This window comes from Pseudorca crassidens, chromosome 14 (genome assembly GCF_039906515.1).
Source record: "Pseudorca crassidens isolate mPseCra1 chromosome 14, mPseCra1.hap1, whole genome shotgun sequence".
NCBI lineage: Eukaryota > Metazoa > Chordata > Mammalia > Artiodactyla > Delphinidae > Pseudorca > Pseudorca crassidens.
Window position 1 is genome coordinate 28,685,318 of NC_090309.1, and position 20,664 is coordinate 28,705,981.

The 20,664-nt window shown below is 36.5% G+C and overlaps 1 protein-coding gene across 9 annotated transcripts in view; it reads right to left on the reverse strand.

The window, feature by feature from the left end:
- The window catches only part of ALMS1 (ALMS1 centrosome and basal body associated protein), a 230,113-nt gene that overhangs the window by 23,750 nt on the left and 185,699 nt on the right, over positions 1-20,664 (reverse strand). The gene's annotated exons all lie outside the window — the stretch shown is intronic.

A 20,664-nucleotide genomic window follows, 5' to 3' on the forward strand; every position in this document is an offset into this window, starting at 1 on the left:
GGAGCTGTGCGAACAAAGAAGAGAAAGGGAAATCTCTCCCAGCAGCCTCAGAAGCAACGGATTAAACCTCCACAATCAACTTGATGTACCCTGCATCTGTGGAATACCTGAATAGACAATGAATCATCCCAAATTGAGGAGGTGGACTTTGGGAGCAAGATAGATTATTTTTCCCCCTTTTCCTCTTATTGTGAGTGTGTATGTGTATGCTTCTGTGTGAGATTTTGTCTGTATAGCTTTGTTTTCACCATTTGTCCTTGGATTCTGTCCATCCGTTATTTTTCTTAATTTTTTTGTTTTACTTTTTAAACTTTTTTTGCAATTATTTTTTACTTTTTATTTTAATAACTTTATTTTATTTTATCCTACTTTATTAGATTCTATTTGATTTTGTCCCCTTTCTTTCTATTTTTTCTCCCTTTTATTCTGAGCTGGGTGGATGAAAGGCTCTTGGTGCTCAAGTCGGAGTCAGTGCTGTGCCTCTGAGGTGGGAGAGCCAACTTCAGGACACTGGTCCACAAGACACCTCCCAGCTCCATGTAAAATCAAACCACGAAAATCTCCCAGAGATCTCCATCTCAACACCAAGACCCAGCTTCACTCAATGACCAGCAAGCTACAGTGCTGGACACCCTATGCCAAACAACTAGCAAGACAGGAACACAGCCCCATCAATTAGCAGAGAGGCTGCCTAAAATCATAGTAAGGCCACAGACACCCCAAAACACACCACCAGACGTGGACCTGCCCACCGGAAAACAAGATCCAGCCTCATCCACCAGAACACAGGCACTAGGCCCCTCCACCAGGGAACCTACACAACGCACTGAACCAACCTTAGCCACTGGGGACAGACACCAAAATCAACGGGAACTACGAACCTGCAGCCTGCGAAAAGGAGACCCCAAACACAGTAAGATAAGCAAAACGAGAAGACAGAAAAAAAAAAGCAGATGAAGGAGCAAGGTAAAAACCCACCACACCTAACAAATGAAGAGGAAATAGGCAGTCTACCTGAAAAAGAATTCAGAATAATGATAGTAAAGATGATCCAAAGTCTTGGAAATGGAATAGAGAAAAGGCAAGAAACATTTACCAAGGACCTAGAAGAACTAAAGAGGAAACAAGCAATGATGAACACAATAAATGAAATTAAAAATACTCTAGAAGGGATCAATAGCAGAATAACTGAGGCAGAAGAATGGATAAGTGACCTGGAAGACAAAATAGTGGAAATAACCACTGCAGAGCAAAAGAAAAAAGGATGAAAAGAACTGAGGACAGTCTCAGAGACCTCTGGGACCACATTAAACGCACCAACATTAGAATTATACGGGTCCCAGAAGAAGAAGAGAAAAACAAAGGGACTGAGAAAATATTTGAAGAGATTATAGTTGAAAACTTCCCTACTATGGGAACGGATATAGTTAATCAAGTTCAGGAAGCACAAAGGGTCCCATACACGATAAACCCAAGGAGAAACACGCCAAGACACATATAAATCAAACTATCAAAATTTAAATACAAAGAAAATATATTAAAAGCAGCAAGGGAAAAACAACAAATAATACTTAAGGGAATCCCCATAAGGTTAACAGCTGATCTTTCAGCAGAAACTCTGCAAGCCACAAAAAAGTGGCAGGACATATTTAAAGTGAGGAAGGGGCTTCCCTGGTGGCGCAGTGGTTGAGAGTCCGCCTGCCGATGCAGGGGGCATGGGTTTGTGCCCTGATCCAGGAAGATCCCACATGCCGTGGAGCGGCTGGGCCTGTGAGCCATGGCCGCTGAGCCTGCGCATCTGGAGCCTGTGCTCCGCAACGGGAGAGGCCACAGCAGTGAGAGACCCCGTACCACAAAAAATAAAATAAAATAAAAAAATAAAGTGACGGAGAAAAACCTACAACAAAGATTACTCTACCCAGCAAGGATCTCATTTAGATTTGATGGAGAAATTAAAACCTTTACAGACAAGCAAAGCTGAGAGAGTTCAGCACCACCAAACCAGCTTTACAACAAATGCTAAAGGAACTTCGCTAGGCAAGACACACAAGAGAAGGAAAAGATCTACAATAACAAACCCAAAACAATTAAGAAAATGGGAAGAGGAACATATATATCGATAATTACCTTAAATGTAAATAGATTAAATGCTCCCACCAAAAGTCACAGACTGCCTGAATGGATACAAAAACAAGACCTGTATATATGCTGTCTACAAAAGACCCATTTCAGACCTAGCGACATATACAGACTGAAAGTGAGGGGATGGAAAAAGATATTCCATGCAAATTGAAATCAGAAGAAAGCTGGAGTAGCAATTCTCATATCAGACAAAATAGACTTTAAAATAAAGACTATTACAAGAGACAAAGGACGACACTACATAATGATCAAGGGATCAATCCAAGAAAAAGATATAACAATTGTAAATATTTATGCACCCAACATAGGAGCACCTCAATACATAAGGCAAATACTAACAGCCATAAAAGGGGAAATCAACGGTAACACATTCATAGTAGGGGGCTTTAACACCTCACTTTCACCAATGGACAGATCATCCAAAATGAAAATAAATAAGGAAACACAAGCCTTAAATGATACATTAAACAAGATGGACTTAATTGATATTTATAGAACATTCCATCCAAGAACAACAGAATACACATTTTTCTGAGGCGCTCATGGAACATTCTCCAGGATAGATCATATCTTGGGTCACAAAATCTACCCTTGGTAAATTTAAGAAAATTGAAATTGTATCAAGTATCTTTTCCGACCACAATGCTATGAGACTAGATATCAATTACAGGAAAAGATCTGTAAAAAATACAAACACATGGGGGATAAACAATACACTACTTAATAACCAAGTGATCACTGAAGATATCAAAGAGGAAATTAAAAAATACCTAGAAACAAATGACAATGGAGACATGAGGACCTAAAACCGACAGGATGCAGCAAAAGCAGTTCTAAGGGGAAGTTTATAGCAATACAATCCTACCTTAAGAAACAGGAAACATCTCGAATAAACAACCTAATCTTGCACCTAAAGCAATTAGAGAAAGAACAAAAAACCCTCCCAAAGTTAGCAGAAGGAAAGAAATCATAAAGATCAGATCAGAAATAAATGAAAAAGAAATGAATGAAACGATAGCAAAGATCAATAAAACTAAAACCTGGTTCTTTGAGAAGATAAACAAAATTGATAAACCATTAGCCAGACTCATCAAGAAAAAAAGGGAGAAGACTCAAATCAATAGAATTAGAAACGAAAAAGAGGAAGTAACAACTGACACTGCAGAAATACAAAGGATCATGAGAGATTACTACAAGCAACTCTATGCCAATAAAATGGACAACCTGGAAGAAATGGACAAATTCTTAGAAATGCACAACCTGCCAAGACTGAATCAGGCAGAAATAGAAAATATGAACAGACCAATCACAAGCACTGAAACTGAAACTGTGATTAAAAATCTTCCAACAAACAAAAGCCCAGGACCAGAGGGCTTCACAGGTGAATTCTATCAAACATTTAGAGAAGAGCTAACACCTATCCTTCTCAAACTCTTCCAAAATATAGCAGAGGGAGGAACACTCCCAAACTCATTCTACGAGGCCGCCATCACCCTGATACGAAAACCAGACAAGGATGTCACAAAGAAGGAAAACTACAGGCCAATATCACTGATGAACATAGATGCAAAAATCCTCAACAAAATACTAGCAAACAGAATCCAACAGCACATTAAAAGGATCATACACCATGATCAAGCAGGGTTTATTCCAGGAATGCAAGGATTTTTCAATATACGCAAATCAATCAACGTGCAACACCATATTAACAAATTGAAGGAGAAAAACCATATGATCATCTCAATAGATGCAGAGAAAGTTTTTGACAAAATTCAACACGCATTTATGATAAAAACCCTGCAGAAAGTAGGCATAGAGGGAACTTTCCTCAACATAATAAAGGCCATATATGACAAACCCACAGCCAACATCATCCTCAATGGTGAGAAACTGAAACCATTTCCACTAAGATCAGGAACAAGATAAGGTTGCCCACTCTTACCACTCTTATTAAACATAGTTTTGGAAGTTTTAGCCACAGCAATCAGAGAAGAAAAGGAAATAAAAGGAATCAAAATCGGAAAAGAAGTAAAGCTGTCACTGTTTGCAGATGACATGATAGTATACATAGAGAATCCTAAAGATGCTACCAGAAAACTACTAGAGCTAATCAATGAATTTGGTAGAGTAGCAGGATACAAAATTAATGCACAGAAATCTCTGGCATTCCTATACACTAATGATGAAAAATCTGAAAGTGAAATTAAAAAAACACTCCCATTTACCACTGCAACAAAACGATTAAAATATCTAGGAATAAACCTACCTTAGGAGACAAAAAACCTGTATGCGGAAAATTATAAGACACTGATGAAAGAAATTAAAGATGATACAAATAGATGGAGAGATATACCATGTTCTTGGATTGGAAGAATCAACATTGTGAAAATGACTCTACTACCCAAAGCAATCTACAGATTCAATGCAATCTCTATCAAACTACCACTGGCATTTTTCACAGAAGTAGAATAAAAAAATTTCACAATTTGTATGGAAACACAAAAGACCCCGAATAGCCAAAGCAATCTTGAGAATGAAAAATGGAGCTGGAGGAATCAGGCTCCCTGACTTCAGACTATACTACAAAGCTACAATAATCAAGACAGTATGGTACTGGCACAAAAACAGAAATATAGATCAATGGAACAGGATAGAAAGCCCAGAGATAAACCCACGCACACATGGACACCTTATCTTTGATAAAGAAGGCAAGAATATACAGTGGAGAAAAGACAGCCTCTTCAATAAGTGGTGCTGGGAAAACTGGACAGGTACATGTAAAAGTATGAAATTTGAACACTCTCTAACACCATACACAAAAATAAACTCAAAATGGGTTAAAGACTTAAATGTAAGGACAGACACTATCAAACTCTTAGAGGAAAACATAGGCAGAACACTCTATGACATAAATCACAGCAAGATCCTTTTTGACCCACCTCCTAGAGAAATGGAAATAAAAACAAAAATAAACAAATGGGACCTAATGAAACTTAAAAGCTTTTGCAAAGCAAAGGAAACCGTAAGACAAAAGACACCCCTCAGCATGGGAGAAAATATTTGCAAATGAAGCAACTGACAAAGGATTAATCTCCAAAATTTACAAGAAGCTCATGCAGCTCAATAACAAAAAAAGAAACACTCAAACCAAAAATGGGCAGAAGACCTAAATAGACATTTCTCCCAGAAGATATACAGATTGCCAACACACACGAAAGAATATTCAACATCATTTATCATTAGAGAAATGCAAATCAAAACTACAATGAGATATCATCTCACACCAGTCAGAATGGCCATCAGCAAAAAGTCTACAAATAATAAATGATGGAGAGGGTGTGGAGAAAAGGGAACACTCTTGCACTGCTGGTGGGAATGTAAATTGATACAGCCACTATGGAGAACAGTATGGAGGTTCCTTAAAAAACTACAAATAGAACACCCATACGACCCAACAATCCCACTACTGGGCATATACCCTGAGAAAACCATAATTCAAAGAGTCATGTACCAAAATGTTCATTGCAGCTCTATTTACAATAGCCAGGACATGGAAGCGACCTAAGTGCCCATCGACAGATGAATGGATAAAGAAGATGTGGCACATATATACAATGGAATATTACTCAGCCATAAAAAGAAATGAAATTGAGTTATTTGTAGTGAGGTGGATAGACCTAGAGTCTGTCATACAGAGTGAATTAAGTCAGAAAGAGAAAAACAAATACCGTATGCTAACACATATATATGGAACTTAAGGAAAAAATAAAAAGGTCATGAAGAACCTAGGGGTAGAACGGGAATAAAGACAAAGACACATGCCTACTAGAGAATGGACTTGATACGGGGAGGGGGAAGGGTAAGCTGTGACAAAGTGAGAGAGTGGCATGGACATATATACACTACCAAACGTAAAATAGATAGCTAGTGGGAAGCAGCCGCATAGCACAGGGAGATCAGCTCGGTGGTTTGTGACCACCTAGAGGGGTGGGATAGGGAGGGTGGGAGGGAGGGAGACGCAAGAGGGAAGAAATATGGGAACATATGTATAACTGAGTTACTTTGTTATAAAGCAGAAACTAACACACCATTGTAAAGCAATTATAGTCCAATGAAAATATTTTAAAAAATTAACTTTATCTTAACATAGAAACTGTGTATTAATTCTATTCTATCACTCTGCTTCTAGAAGGATTTGTTATGACTAGATTGGAGTTTCAAACAGGTACTTTAGGCAGAAACTAGAACACAATGAAAAGCTTGAGAATTCTCTCTTCCAGCTCATAACTAATATTTTATGTTTGATCAGTCTGGCTGAGGTCACTTTTTAATTAATGTCACAAAGAAATTTTTCTGATTTCATATTAGAAAAGACGTGCTTCTTGTTTAAAACAAACATGAAAAATTAAAAAGAAAAAATGTATAATCCCATAATCTTAAAGTAATCTGCTAATATTTAATTTTGTTCCAGTCATATAAATACATGTAAATATCATATCTTGCTTTTTACCTCTTAGCATATAATGAAATTTATCCTTGGGTTCCAAGATACTGCTTTTGGCTGTTGTTCCCCTCCATATATGTGTGATTGTGAAGAGTAATATAAAATTAGACTGCTTTATAAAAATGTAAGAAACACTGGTAAACATTTAATTAAATATTACTAAAGCTCTCATTTTATTCTCTCATGGAGGTCTCTTTGTTTGGTAGTTAGCTTGTGTTGTTCATTTGCCCCACTGCTGAAAATGTGGGCAACTGGAAATAATGAGAGGTCAAAAATACAGAGAAATCATTCATCTTCAGCTTTTTCTCCATAAACAAAAACTGAATAAATATGACCTCTTTTGTACTGACAGCAGTAAACTATCCCTTTTCTTTGATCTGAATATACATCCAGACATTGAGAGAAAAAGATGGGAAAGGGAGGGGGAACGAGAGAAAAAACAGGGAGAGAGAGAAAGAGCACAGACACAAACACAGCAAGAACATGAGAGAAAGAGAGGAGAAAAGGAGTAACCAGAAAAACAAGAGAGATACACAGCAGAGACAGTGAGACAAGAGACAGCATGGGGTGGGGTGGAGGAGAGCACAAGTGCACAGAATGCGGGTGCACAGAGGTAGAGAGAAAGAACACAGAAGCAGACAGGGTGCAAAGATACTGTAATAAGACAAAAGCATGAACTATAGAGCCTGGGGACAGCCTGCACAGACACAGCAGAGAGAGGCACAGAAAGAATGAGTCAAAGAAAGAGTAGGTGTAATCAAAGGAAGAAGGGAAGAACAAGCAGGCAGTTGCACTTATTCCCTTATATTGACTCTTAACCCCTCAAATGTACATGTCCTAGGTACACATGTTCAGGAAAAAAAAGCATTAGCATATCTAAGGAAACCTGGGTTAAAGATAAGATAGGCAGTTCAAAAAAGAAGAAATACGGTCGATAAACACACAAAAGAAACTAAAAACTCCGTATGATTAAAGAAATGTGGATCAGGATAGATACCATATTTCTGCCCTATGTGGCAAATATTAACAAGAATGCTATTGGCAGGTACTGACCAAAATATTATTACACATTACTGGTGAACGAATAATTGAATCAACATTTCAGAAGGACAATTTAGTAGTGTGGATTAAACATTTTTAATGTGCACAATTGGTAACCCAGAAATTCCATGTTTAGAAATGTTTCTCAAGGAAATTGAAAAATTCAGAAAGATGTAACAAGACTACCCATCGAAGTGCAGATTATGATAAAGAGAAATTCAAAAACAAACTTAAATATCTGTCATTAGGAACTATTATATTTATACAATGGAACCCATAAAGCTATTAACAATGACTACATAAATCTTTATTTACTGCATAGAAAAATGTCTATGATATACTAAGTGCAGAGCTTCAAAACAATATACATAGTATGATTTCATTTTTTTGGACTGTTGTTTCTCTCCATATACGAACATGATTGTGAAGACTGATATGAGATCAGCCTGTTTTATAAAAGTGTAAGAAACACTGGTAAACATTTAATTAAACATTAATAAAGCTCTCATTTTATGCTCTCATGGAGTTCTTCATTTGATATTTAGCTTCATTAGATTGCAGACCTAATAAAATAGATCCAAGATAGGCAGTAGGTATGTGAATCAGAAAATATAAACCTCGAAGCTTATCTATAATGTTAATCATGACTATTTCAGGATGGTGAGAATTATGGGTGGTTTCCAAGGTCTTTATATATTATCTAAACTCTTTATATTTAGTTATCTTTTTACTTTTATACTCAAAAGTAATAAAATATCTTTTTTGACAAAAGTATTTAGTAATAAAGAGACGAGAGAGATGTAAAGTGTAGAAGCATCAACCGCAGGCCAAGTCCCTCACTCCACAGGCTATGATAAGGAAAGACATAAGCATCGTTCTAGCTGAGAGGAATGAGCCTACAGAAAAGGAAGAAATCGAATATAAAAGAGAGAGAGGAAACAAAACTGAGAAAACAGATAATGGATTTTAGAAAACATGACAGCACAGAGACCTTAATGAACCTTTTCTTTCATAACTGAAAGACACAAACAAAAAGTATCAAAAAGTTTTAAAAAATAGGGCATCCCTGGTGGCACAGTGGTTAAGAATCTGCCTGCCAATGCAGGGGACATGGGTTCGAGCCCTGGTCAGGGAAGATCCCACATGCCGTGGAGCAACTAAGACTGTGTGCCACAGCTACTGAGCCTGCGCTCTAGAGCCCACGAGCCATAACTACTGAAGCCCACATGCCTAGAGCCCGTGTTCCACAACAAGAGAAGGCACCGCAATGAGAAGCCTGTGTACCACAAGAGTAGCCCCCACTCGCCACAACCAGAGAAAGCCCGTACACAAAGACCCAACGCAGCCAAAATAACTAACTAAATAAATCAACAAATTTATTAAAAAAATAAAAAAAAAATTCAGAGTCTAGGGAACAGACTCAACTAACGCCACAAAATTCCAGAAATAATATCTGAAGAAACAACTGGGAATAAATATAAGGAGCCACCACAAAGCTCTTCCTACACAAAGGACCATACAGAAGGGTAAAAGGTGAGTCAACAATTCAAACTACCCCACTGGTATCTCAGAAAAGGGACTGAGGTAATAAGTGGCCCAGGAGAAAGGTAAATGTCCCAATTGGAGACATGTTCCCTGTCAAAATAGCTCCTTATGCCCTTGCCAGAATGGTTTACTGTATGCCAGCTTTGGCCAGGAAGAAGTCAGAAAAAGGGATGGGAAATAACTTTTTAAGTCTAAATATCTTAGTTTTATTACTAAGATTTGCTAGAAAAAAATAAGGCCTCAGTCATATCACTGCCTACAAAACAATGCTATGAAAGCAGCTACCAGGTGACTTTACAGTAGTGTAATAGCAAAACCCCAAGAGCATGTCCTATAGAACAAGATACTTTCCTCACCTCCACACTTGATAAGGTGGCCATCAATTTATGAGTTTGAAAACAATGGCAGAGAAAAATGTCACCTACTGTAGCTGTCCAGAGTTCTAGAATCAATTACTATCTTTATGCCTTTCCCAAACTCTGAGGGGCAAAAGAAATACAAGCCATACACAATCAGCCTTCAAGTTCATGTCCTAGGAAGGGGACTCAAGCAGTATCTTGTAAATAGGTAATAAGGTCATCAAATGTGATCAAATAAATGGTTGTGATCAAATAAATGGTTTCCACAGAACCGTTTTGAGACAAAGGTAATCTGAAAACAAAAGAAAAGGATTTATGAAAATATTCTATAGCATTAAAGTGGAAGAAAGGGGGCTTCCCTGGTGGCGCAGTGGTTAAGAATCTGCCTGCCAATGCAGGGGACATGGGTTCAAGCCCTGGTCCAGGAAGATCCCATATGCCACGGAGCAACAAAGCCAGGGTGCCACAATTACTGAGCCTGTGCTCTAGAGCCTGCGAGCCACAACTACTGAGCTCACACTCCACAACTACTGAAGCCTGCGTGCCTAGAGCCTGTGCTCCACAACAAGAGGAGCCACGGCGAGGGCTTCCCTGGTGGCGCAGTGGTTGAGAGTCCACCTGCCGATGCAGGGGACATGGGTTCGTGCCCCGGTCCGGGAAGATCCCACATGCCGCGGAGTGTCTGGGCCTGTGAGCCATGGCCGCGGAGCCTGCGCATCCAGAGCCTGTTGCTCCGCAACGGGAGAGGCCACAACAGTGAGAGGCCCGCGTACCGGAGAAAAAAAAAAAAAAGAAAAAAGAGGAGCCACGGCAATGAGAAGCTCGTGCACCACAATGAAGAGTAGCCCCCGCTCACCACAACTAGAGAAAGTCTGGGCGCAGCAATGAAGACCCAATGCAGCAAAAGATAAATAAATAAAATAAATAAATTTATTAACAAAAAAGTGGAAGAAAGGAAGGAAAAAAAGAAGGGAAAGAGAAAGAATTTATTTTGCCAGAAGGTTTACCCATTTTAGTCAATAAAGAATTTGTACTCTCACTCTAGAGAAAATTTAAAAAGAACATGGACTTAATAAAATGGATCCAAGATAAGCTCAGACAATAGAAGGAGACTAAAAGGTAGTTGACAAATTAACATACTTCATCAAAAAATTAACGAATGTCTGCCATGTGTTGGGAAACCAAGGACAGGTACCAAAGGAAAAAAACTGACAGAAATGAACGGAGACATAGACAATTCAATAGTAATAGCTGGAGACTGCAATATTACACTTTCAAAATGGACAGAAAAACTCGACAGACCAATAAGGAAATAGAAGGCTTGAACAACACTATAATCCAACTAGACCTAAAGACATATACATAATACTCCAACCAACAGAAGCAGAATACACATTCTTCTGAGGGCACATATAATGTTCTCCAGGAGAGACCATATGCTAGGCCATAAAACAAGTCACAATACATTTACAAATTATACAAAGTATGTTTTCTGACCACAATGGAATGAAACTAGAAATCAATAAGGAAATTTGGGAAATTCAAAAATATAGAGAAATAAATGACACACTCTTAACTACCAATGTTCAAAGAAGAAATCACAAGGGCAATTAGAAAATACTCTGAGATGAATGAAAATGAAAGCAAAGCATACCCAAACTTATGGGATGCAGTGAAGGCAGAGCTTACAGAAATTTGTATCTGTAAATGTCCATATTAAAAGAAGAAAGATTTTGAAACTATAACCTCACCTTCAACCTTAAGAAACCAGAAAAAGAAGACCAAATAAAACCTAAAGCAGGCAAAATGAAGAAAATTATATAGATTAGAATGAAAATAAATGAATCAGAGAATCAAAAAAAGAGAAAAATCAAAGAAATCAAAAGTTGGTTCTTTGAAAAGGTCAACAAAAATGGACAAATTTTTAGCTAGAACTTACCAAAGGGAAAAAGGGGAAAACTCAAATCATTTAAATTAAGAATGAACCAGGGGATGTTACTACCAATCACACAGAAATTAAAAAGGATCATAAGGGAATATTATGAACAATTACATGTCAACAAATTAGGTCACCTAGATGAAATAGACAAATTCCTAGAAAAACGACCTACCCAAACTGACTCAAGCAAAAACAGAAAATCTGAACAGACCTATAATAAGGACAGAGGCTGAGTCAGTAATCAGAAAACACCCCCCAAAGAAAAGCCCAGGCCCAAACTGGTGAATTCTAAAAAACATTTAAAGTAGAATTAACAACAACCATTCATAAACTCAAAAAACAACATCATCAAAACAGAATGAGAAGAAGGATCACTTCCCAGTTCATTCTATAAGGAGAATATTACCCTGATAAAAAAGGCAAAGATACAGTAAAACTACAGACCAATACTCCTTATGAATATAGAAGGAAAATCCACAACAAAATACTAGCAAACTGAATCCAGCAACACAGAAGAGGGATTATACATCAAAACCAAGAGGAATTTATCCCAGGAAGGCAAAGTTGGTTCAATATATGATTATCAATCAACGTAACACACCATATTCATAAAGAAAACATAGGATCATTTCATTATACATAGAAAAAGCATATGGCAAAACCCAAACCCTTCCAAAATAAAAAAACTCAACAAAACAGGAATAGAAGAGAACTTCCTCAACCTGATAAAGGGCATTTATAAAAAAAACTCAGCTAACATCATGCTTAATGACGAGAAAGATTTCTCCTTAAAATCAGGAACAAGACAAGGATACTCATTCTTAACACTTCTATTCAACACAGTACTGGAGGTTCTAGCAAGGGCAACTAGGCAAGAAAAAGAGATAAATGACATGATATCAGAAAGAAGAAGGAAAACGATCTCTATTTGCAAATGACACAATATTTTATACAGAAAACACTAAGGAACACATGAACACACAAACACATATTACTCAAACTTATAAGCAAGTTCAGCAAAGTTGCAGGAACCAAAATAAATACAAAAATCAGTAATATTCCTGTACAACAAGGAAAATTCCCAAAATGAACTTAAGAAAACAATACTAGTTACATTGGTATCAAAAAGAATAAAATACTCAGGGATACTTTTAACAACAGAAGTGCCAAACTACAAAGAAGTGGAACCCACAAACATCACTGAAGAAACTAAAGATGACCTAAATAAATGGAAAACACCCTAGTTCATGGATTAGAAGATTTAATATCGTTATGACAGCAGTACTCCCTAAATTTGTCTACAGTTTCAATGCAATCCCTACCCACGATTCAAGTTGTCTTTTTTTTTTCTTTTTGGTATAAACTGACAAGCTGATCTGAATATTCCTATGACCTAAGAATAGATAAAACAATCTTGAAAAAGAAAAAACAAAGTTAGAGGACTCACACTAATTAGACAGTGTGGTAGTGGCATAAAGAGTGACATATAGATCAATAAAATAGGGTTTATAGTCTAGAATAAACCCTTACATTTATAATCAATCACTTTTTTTTCCATTCTTTTATTTTTATTTTTCTGATTTTTTTTTTCTTCTGATCAATTGATTTTTGCCAAGGGTGCCCAAACAATTCAATGGAAGAAAGAACAGTCTTTGCAACAAATGGTACTAAGACACTGGATATCCACAGGCAAAAGAATAAAACTGTACTACCTCAACGCCACACACAAAAGTTAACTAAAAAATGATCATAGAACTAAAAGTAAGAACTAAAATTATAAAACTTTTAGAAGAAAAAAGAGTAAATATTTTGTAACCTTGGGTTAGACAATAGTTTTAGATATGACATGAAAAGCACAAGTGACAAAAGAAGAAACAGACAAATTGTACTTTGTCAAAATTAAAACTTTTGTACCACAAATAAAATCATCAAGAAAGTGAAAAGGACGGCACAGAATGTAAGAACATGTTTGCAAAACATATCCTAATAAGGGACTTGTATTCAGAATAGACAAAGAAACATAATTCAGTAATAAAATGACAAATAAGCCAATTTTAAAATGGGCAAAGGATCGGAATAGACATTTCTCTAAAGGTAAACAAATGGCCAATAAGCATATGAAAAGATGCTCAACATCTTAGTCATTAGTGAAATGCAAATTAAAATCATTAAAAAGTGAGATACCTCTTCACACCCATTAAGACAGCTATTATCAAAAGACAGACAACAAGTGTTGATGAGGATGTAGACAAACTGAAATATGATCCAGATGGGAATATAAAATGGTGCAGCCACTTTGGAAAGCACTTTGGCAGTTACTCAGAAGCTTAAACAGAGTTACCATATGATCCAGCAATTCTACGCCTAGGTATATATGTAAGAAAATTGAAGAAATTTGTGCACACAAAAACCTGTACATTAATGTTTACAGCAGCATTTTTCATTATGGCCAAAAAAGCAGACACAATCCACATGTCCAACAACTCATGAATAAACATGTTGTATATGTATTTGAAATACTGCTTGTTACTGTTCATAACAAACAACAAGTACTGATTCCTGCTACAAAATGGATGAACCTTGAAAATATTAAGTAAAAGAAGCCAGACACAAAAGGCCACATATTGCATGATTTGCTTATAAAAAATGTCCCCAATAGGCAAATTCATAGAAACAGAAAGTAGATTAATGGTTGAAGGCTAGGAAATGACTGTTAAGGGGCACAGGGTTTCTTTTTGGTATGACAAAAAGTTCTGGAATTAGTGGTGACGGCTGTATAACCTCCTCTGAATATACTAAAAACCACTGAATTGTATACTTTACAAGAATGAATTGTAAGGTATTAAATTTTATTTTTTAAAAATCAATAGAGATTGACCAACATGGAGACATACCCTGGGGAAGTAAGAAAACTTAGATTTTAAAAACCCAACAACAATCCAGGATCCAATAGGGAAAAAATATTAGGGTTGCCTCTGGCACAGAAATATTAATGTACATGCCCAGAAAGGGGGAGCAAATCTGACTGAGTTTTGAATTAAAGGTTATTATTCAAAAGTTTTATACCCAAACAAGTTGTTATTCCTATACAAAGGTTACAGAATGATAATCTCAAATTTATAAGAACTGAAGAGATGCTCACTCCTGAACAACTGTTGAAAAATCTATTTTTATTTAGATTATTTAAATTAATAAACTCACAGTTACACTGAAAAGACTCACGATACTGACCCTCTTTAAAAAACACATAAAAGGGCTTCCCTCGTGGCGCAGTGGTTGAGAGTCCGCCTGCCGATGCAGGGGACACGGGTTCGTGCCCTGGTCCGGGAAGATCCCACATGCCACGAAACGGCTGGGCCCGTGAGCCATGGCCGCTGAGCCTGCGCGTCTGGAGCCTGTGCTCCGCAACGGGAGAGGCCACAACAGTGAGAGGCCTGTGTACCGCAAAAAAAAAAAAAAAAAACCAACAAAAAAAAAAGACATAAAATGGTGATTTTGCTTACAACATGGAAGAAAAATGTTATACTTCTTAAAAATAAAGCTAATCAATACAGTAGTAATAGTACCATAATGAACTGAGACAACATTCACAAAATATAACAAATATTGTTATGTTGGGGGAAGTGTGTGTAGGTGGGGAGTGAGGAGAAGTAGGGCAAGTGCAACCAGTTTCTTGATTTTTCATATAATGGAGTCAATAGATACTATTTCATATCTGGGTGATATTTTGAGACAGTGGCTTAAGCATATTGGTTAATTACATGGCTGCTAAGTTAGCAAAAAAACAACTCGAAGGAGATCATATAGCAATAAAAAAAATTGAAAACAGTAAATCATTAAAAATGATAAGAAACCCTGAAGAACCAAAACAATTTTGAAAAAGAACAACAAAGTTGGAGGATTCACACTTCCTGATTTCAAAACAGTAATATAATAACAGTGTGGTACTGGCATAAAGATAAATAGATCAATGGACTAGAATAGAGAGCCCAGAAATAAACCTTTGTGCCACATGGTCAAATGACCTCTGACCCTTGACAAGGGACCAAGACCATTCAACAGGAAAAGAGCAGTCCCCTTAACAAATGGTGCTGGGAAAACTGGATATCCACATGCTCTTAAAAAGAATGAAACTGGAAAAGAAAAAGAATGAAGTTGGAGCCTTATCTTACATCATATACAAAAATTACCTCAAAATGGATTAAAGACCTAAAACCATAACATTCTTGGAAGAACACACAGGGGAAAAGCTTCATGGCATTGGACTTGGTAATGACTCCTTAGATATGAAACCAAAAGCACAGGCAGCAAAAGTAAAACTCGACAACTGGGACTACATCAATATTAAAAATTTCTGGGCATCAAAGGACACAATCAACAAAGGTGAGAAGGCAACCCACTGATTGGGAGAAAAAATTATAAATCATATATTTGATAAGAGGTTAATACTCAGAATATGTAAAGAACTTCTACAACTCAATGACCAAAAAATAACACGATTCAAGAAGGAGCAAAGTACTTGAATAGACATTTCTCCAAAGATGATATACAAATGGCCAAGAAGTATATAAAAAGATGCTCAATATAATCATGAAAGAAATGCAAATCAAAAACTTATCACTTCATATGCATTAGGATGCCACTATAAAAAAACCCAGAAAATAACAAGTGTTGACAAAGATGTGGAAAAAGTGGAACCATTGTGTGCTGTTGGTGGGACTGTAAAATGGGCAGCTGCTGTTGAAAACAGTATGGTGGTTCCTCAAATAGTTAAAAATAGAATTACCATATAATCCAGCCACACCACTTCTGGATACGTACCCCCCAAAATTGAAAGCAGGATCTTGAATGGATATTTGTACACTCTAGCATCATTATTCACAATGGTCTAAAGATGGAAGCAACACAAGTATCTATTAATGGATGGATGAATGAATGAACAAACAAAATGTGGTATATATATACAATGCAGTATCATTCAGTCTTAAAGAAAGGACAATCCTGCCAGATGGTACAACACTGATGATACTTGAGGACGACATTATGCTAAGTGAAATAAACGTATTACTTAAAGACAAACACTGTATTCCACTTACATGAGGTACCTAAAGTAGTCAAATTCTTAGAATGGTGGTTGCTAGGGGCTTGAGCATAAGGTGGAATGGGGAGTTGCCATTTGAGTCAGTGTAGAAATTCAGTTTTGCAAGATGAAAAGAGTCCTAGAGATGGATGACGGTGATGTCTGCACAACAATATGAATGTATTTAATACCATTAAACTACACCATGCACAAAAACAAATTCAAAATGGATTAAAGACTTAAATGTAAGAACTGAAACCACAACCAAAAAAAAAGACAAAACTTCTTGAAGAAAACATAGGCAGTAAGCTCTTTGACACTGATCTTAGTAATTTGTTTTTGCATATGTCTCCTCAGGCAAGGGAAACAAAACCAAAAATAAACAAATGGAACTACATCAAACTAAAGAGCTTTTCCACAGTGAAGGGAACTATCATCTACTGAATGGGAAAAGATATCTGCAAGCAATCTATCTAATAAGGGGTTAATACCCAGAATATACAAAGAACTCATACAACTCAACATCAAAAACCCAAACAACCTAATTTTAAAAAATGGGCAAAGGATCTGAATAGACACTTTTGCAAAGAAGACATACAGATGGCCAAGAGGCACATGAAAAGATGCTCAACATCACGAATCATCAGGGAAATGAAAATCAAAACCACAATGAGATATCTATCACCTCACACCTGTCAGAATGGCTATTAGCAAAATACAACAAGTACTGGCAAGGATGAAGAGAAAAGGGAACACTCATGCACTGTTGGTGGAAACGTAAATTGGTGCAGCCACTATGAAAAACAGTTTGGAGGCTCCTCACAAAATTAAAAACAGAACCATCACATGATCCAACAATTAACATATGGGTATTTTTCTGAAGAAAACAAAAACACTAATTCAAAAAGATATATACACCCCTATGTTCACTGCAGCATTATTTACAATAGCCAAGATATGCAAGCAACCTAAATGCCCATGGATAAAGAAAATGTGGTGTATATATTTATGAAACGGAATATTGTTCAGCCATAAAAAGAATGAAATCTTGCCATCTGCAACAACATGGATGGACCTAGAGGCTATTATGCTAAGTGAAATCTAAAAAACAAAACAAGCACAACAAAACAGAAACAGAGTTACAGATAGAAAACAAACAGGTGGTTGTCAGAGGGGAGGTGGTGAAGGGAGGAAAGAAATAGGTGAGGGAGATTAAGAAGTACAAACTTCCAGTTGTAAAGTAAATGAGCCACGGGTATTAAGTGTACAGTGTGGAGAATACAGTCAATAACTATGTAATATCTTTGCATAGTGACATATCGTAACTAGACTTACCATGGTGTTTGAAATGTATAGAAATATCAAATCACTATTTTGTGCACAGGAACTAACATAATGTTGTAGATTAATTATATACTTCAGAAAAAAAAACTCATATAAAAAGATCAGATTTGTGGTTAACAGAGGCAATGGGTGGGGGGAGGGAGTGGGAATTGGTTGAGGGCAGTCAAACTTCCAGTTATAAGGTAAACAACTGTTAGGGATGTAATGTACAACATGATAAATAAAACTAACACTGCTGTATATTATATATGAAAGTAAGTAAGAGAGTAAATCCTAAGAGTTCTCATCACAAGGAAAATACTTTTTTCTATTTCTTAAATTTTGAATCTGTATGAGATGATACATATACACTAAACTTACTGTGATAATCATTTCATGATGTATGTAAGTAAAATCATTATGCTGTACTCAAACAAACAGTGCTGTATGTCAATTAAATCAATAGAACTGGAAGAAAAATAAAATAGAATTACAAAGAAAAAATGGTTAAGATGATAAATTTTGTTATGCATATATTATCACAATTAAAAATAATAAAGAAAAAGAAAGAAAACACGAGAATCAAATACTTAGGAATAAATTTAGACAAGAAGGTATAACACTTGTACATTGGCAACTACAAGACCTTACTGGAAGAAATTAAAGACCTAAATAAATTGAAAAACATCCTGTGTTCATCAACTGGAAGACAATGTTGTTAAGATGGCAATAAACCCCAAAGCAAGCTAAATATTAAATGCAATTAATATAAAATTCCCAACAACCTTTTCAGCAGAAATTTTAAAAAGCTGATCCTAAAATTCATATGGAGACACAAGGGCCCTGATTAGCCAAAACAGTCTTTAAAAAGAACAAACTTGGAAGACTCATACTTCTCAATTTTAAAACTTACTACAAAGCTACAGTAACTAAATCAGTGCAGTAATGGCATATAGATCGGCATATAGATCAATGGAACAGAACTGAAAGCCTAGAAATAAGCCCTCACATCTATGGTCAACTGATTTTTGACAAGGGTGCCAAGACCATTCAATGGAGAAAGAACAGTCTCAACAGCTGATTTTGGGACAATTCCACGTGGAAAGAATGTTTGACCCCTACCTCATACCATATAAATAAATTAACTCAATATACATCCAAGATGCAAATGAAAGAACTAAAAGTATAAAATTCTTGAAAGAAAATATATGGACAAATCTTCATGACTTTGGTTAAGAATCCACCTGACAATGCAGGGTTCAAGCCCTGGTCCAGGAAGATCCCCCATGCCAAGGAGCAACTAAGCCTGGGCCCCACACTACTGAGCCTGCACTCTAGAGCCCACGAGCCACAACTACTGAGCCAGCAAGCCACAACTACTGAAGCCCGTGCACCTAGGGCCCGTGCTCTGCAACGAGAGAAGCCACCACAATGAGAAGCCCACACGCCACAACGAAGAGTAGCCCCCGCTTGCCGCAACTCAAGAAAGCCTATGCACAGCAACAAAGACCAAAGGCAGCCAAAAATTAATTTTAAAAAATGGCCAACAAGCACATAAAAAGATACTTAACATCATTAGTCATTATGCAAAGGGAAAGGCAAAACAAACCACAATCAAAATGACAATGAGTATGAGATACCACTTTGTACCTACTGGGATGGCAAAAAAAAAAAAGTAAATAAAGAGTGTTGGTGAATATGGAGAAATTGGAACCCTTAGAAATTGCTGCTGGGAATGTAAAATGGTGTGGCCACTGTGAAAAACAGTTTGACGGTTCCTAAATAAGCTTAAAATAAAATTACCAAATGATCCAGCATTTTCAACTCTTATGTGTATACCCAAAAGAACTGTATGTAGGTGTTCAAATAAAAACTTGTACACAAATGTTCATATCAGTTCTATTCACAATAGCCAAAAGGTAGAAAAACCTAAATGTCCACGAATGGATGAACAGATAAATAAAATGTGTCTAAACATATAATGAAATATTATTCAGCCATAAAAAGCAATGAAGTATTGACAGGTGCTAGGACATGGATAAATCTCAGAAAGATTATTCTAGAGTCAAAGAAGCTTGACACAAAGGCCACATATGATATGATTCTAATTAAATGAAATAACCAGAATAGGCAAGTTCACAGAGACAAAAAGTAGATTAGTGATTGATAGGGGCTGGTAGGAAGGGGGAATAGAGAGTAACTGCTTAGTGGGTATGAGGTTTCCACTAGGGTGATGAAAAAGCTCTGAAACTAGATAGTGGTGATAGTTGTAAAACACTGTGAATATACTCAGTGCCACTGAACTGCACACTTTAAAATGATAAAACTGTAAACTTTGTTATGTATATGTATTTTAGTACACACACCAAAAAACCCTCTATCTGCATCCTTTCCCCCTACCTCCTCTATGGAACAAAAGGCCTCAATCTGTGTCTTTCCCAATTTTTGGCTTACTTTAAAAAAGAGTCTTATTGTACTATTTATATGTGTAATTACTATCATTTAATACCTACCAAAAACTCAATTAAGAAATAATATTTATGGTTAAATGTCTGAATGTTTTGTGCCTTCTTTCGGCTAAACCAGTGGTCTCCAAATTGTTTTGATCATGGGGTCCCACTGATAAAACATTTTTAAGTACAAATTACTAGATATTTATTTATAAATTATATATTATTGCTGTACTCATACACTGTAAAACATATACAAAAATATAAACTTTAAAAGGTTC